The sequence below is a fragment of the Ctenopharyngodon idella genome, chromosome 19 (genome assembly GCF_019924925.1).
Source record: "Ctenopharyngodon idella isolate HZGC_01 chromosome 19, HZGC01, whole genome shotgun sequence".
NCBI classification, from domain to species: Eukaryota; Metazoa; Chordata; class Actinopteri; order Cypriniformes; family Xenocyprididae; genus Ctenopharyngodon; species Ctenopharyngodon idella.
Window position 1 is genome coordinate 15,812,440 of NC_067238.1, and position 3,488 is coordinate 15,815,927.

Sequence of the window (3,488 nt, forward strand, 5' to 3'; positions counted from 1 at the left end):
GAATAACTCTTCAAAATCTGTAGCTTAAGGGCTGCTCTTTTAGAGTTTGGGATACTTTTCAAGTCATGCTTCAACTTTGTCTCAGATGTTTCTCCTAAAATAGACACAAATAAAGCTCTAAAATCAGATCATTTGGTCTTGGAAAATGAGAAATACTGAGTTCTGAGTTCATACTAAAATCTATGACTTTTGATGGAAGATATTGGTATGTTGGCAAATCTGAGCAAAATTTGAGATCACTTTTGAAAATCTAGATGAGAATTGGGTTGAGAACATTCCTTCCTATCCTATATGTTTCCCATAAATTTTAATTTTTAGAGGGTTAAACTCCAAAGTTGCAAAGCACAAAATTCTGCTGCCATTTGTTTCAATCAGTGTTATTTTTAACTAAATCCCAAATTATAACTATTAAAAATAGTTTTCATTTATTGAAATGAAGCTGAAATAGCCTATTAGATGACAAACTTACGTTTAAAAAACTTTTTAAATAAAAATTAGAAATTAAAAATTGCCAGGTGAAGTACTAAAAGTACTAAAACTAAACCTGAAATAAAAATAAAAAGATATTAATAAATACTAAAATAGTATAGAAGTAATGATCTCATAACATAATTTTGCATTGCAAATTGGCCAAGATGGCTGACAGAGCTCTGAATCCAAAGTTCATATTTGTCTCTAGCCTTTGACCTTTAAAGGCCTGTTAAACAGTATGTTGTGTCACAGACCCTTGGCGCACAAGATGGACAATAAAGCCTCACTGAACATTTTCCCATGAGTCACTGCAAGGTGAGAAGACAACTGAGAATTTACTGTCTGATTGACGTGGGCTGTTTTGGTTGCTGTTGATAAGTGTGCGTGAATGAGTGTGTATATGTGGGTATTGTGTGCATCTAAACACACTCTGTATGTGTTATATTTTCAACCTCTATTTAAATGTGGTCTTGCAGCATGTTTCCATCAGCCGCACATTTGCTTCAAACCGAATCGGAGTTGCTTTGTTTAATGGCTCTATATATACCTGCTTCCAGCTGCACTGTGAAAGATTATTTCCATACAGGATCTTTCCAGTGTTTCCAAGGCAGCCCTTCTTTTGGATTTTAGAATACAGGTTCCAAAATATACAGAGTTCTGTGTCCACGTTCTATTGGCCAGTTTGCAAGGTTACTATTGTGGATTGTATTTTGATTTATGGGCTGATGTCATAGATAGTAATAATGTGAGCCAAGCATGAGAAAACTTCATGCAGAGCAAAGCCAATGTACTGGACAAACTGTATGAAACAGATTATGGAACAGTGAAATATTATTGAAAACTTCATTAAAGACAAACAGCAAACTCCTCAATTTGTTATTCATAAAAATAGGTTGAAATAATATTTTATATGATTTTATTTAATCAAATCCAGTTCACTTTGAGTCATTAGCCTATAGGGATTCACATACTTTTTCCACCTTGTACTGTAAATATTTGCACAGTGTGTTCATTCAAGACAATGTGTATTTTATTTTTAAAAAAAAAACTTTTTGTCAACTGTTTGACATAGCTGAAAGCCGGATTCAGTTTAATGACCTTTTTTTCTCTCTCTATATAGCATTGTTTTATATACTATTACAGTATTTATTAATGTTGTTAATAAAATGTATTAATTTTAAGTTTTTCATCTAATAAATTCACCTTTTATTCAAATACCAAAAACATTTTGTTGTTTTTGTTGTTTTTAGTTAATACAACCCGAATTAGGGAAATGTTGGGACGTTTTTTAAATTTGAATAAAATGAAAACTAAAAGACTTTCAAATCACATGAGCCAATATTTTAGTCACAATAGAACATAGATAACATAACAATTGTTTAAAGGGAGAAATTTTACACTTTTATCCACTAAATGAGCTCATTTCAAATTTGATGCCTGCTACAGGTCTCAAAAAAGTTGGCACGGGGGCAACAAATTGCTGAAGAGGCAAGAAATTTAGAAAAGATTCAGCTGGGAGAACATCTAGCAACTAATTAAGTTAATTGATATCAGGTCTGTAACATGATTAGCTATAAAAGGGATGTCTTAGAGAGGCAGAGTCTCTCAGAAGTAAAGATGGGCAGAGCTGTGAAAGAGTGCGTAAAAAGATTGAGGAATACTTTAAAAACAATGTTCCTCAACGTCAAATTGCAAAGGCTTTGCAAATCTCATCATCTACAGTGCATAACATCATCAAAAGATTCAGAGAAACTGGAGAAATCTCTGTGCGTAAGGGACAAGGCCGAAGACCTTTATTGGATGCCTGTGGTCTTCGGGTCCTCAGACGACACTGCATCACTCATCGGCATGATTGTGTCAATGACATTACTAAATGGGCCTAGGAATACTTCCAGAAACCACTGTCGGTAAACATAATCCGCCGTGCCATCTGCAGATGCCAACTAAAGCTCTATCATGCAAAAAGGAAGCCATATGTGAACATGGTCCAGAAGCGCCGTCGTGTCCTGTGGGCCAAGGCACATTTAAAATGAACTGTTTCAAAGTGAAAAAGTGTTCTATGGTCAGACGAGTCCAAATTTGACATTCTTGTTGGAAATCATGGACGCCGTGTCCTCCGGGCTAAAGAAGAGGGAGACCTTCCAGCGTGTCATCAGCGTTCAGTTCAAAAGCCAGCATCTCTGATGGTATGGGGGTGCATAAGTGCATACGGTATGGGCAGCTTGCATGTTTTGGAAGGCACTATGAATGCTGAAAGGTACATAAAGGTTTTAGAGCAACATATGCTCCTCTCCAGATGACGTCTATTTCAGGGAAGGCCTTGTGTATTTCAGCAGGACAATGCAAAACCACAAACTGCAGCTATTACAACAGCATGGCTTTGTCGTAGAAGAGTACGGGTGCTGAATTGGCTTGCCTGCAGTCCAGATCTTTCACCTATAGAGAAAAATACGTCAAAGACGACCATAAACTCTTCAGCAGCTGGAAACCTATATCAGGCAAGAATGGGACCAAATTTCAACACCAAAACTCCATAACCTCGATGCCCAGACGTCTGTAAACTGTTTTGAAAAGAAGAGGAGATGCTACACCATGGTAAACATGCCCCCGTCCCAACTATTTTGAGACTATACTATATCTATATTCTACTATATCTATATTCTATTGTGAATAAAATATTGGCTCACGTGATTTGAAAGTCTTTTAGTTTTCATTTTATTCCAATTTAAAAAACGTCCCAACATTTCCGGAATTCGGGTTGTAGTAACAACACTGTTCTAAATATATTTTACAATATATTTATGCATATCCCTCTATGAGCTTGGTGACAGAAGTTGTAATAATAATGTTCTACTCATGGAAGGACCAATAATAAACACTTTGTGTAGGTTTTTAATAGTATTTTAACTTCATATAGCAGGCTGAATGCATCATACAAGAAATGACTTAGCATAGCTTCATCCATCAAATGCAGGAAGTTCTTTGTTCGCTGCAGATACGTTGAATTTTCTCTTGAA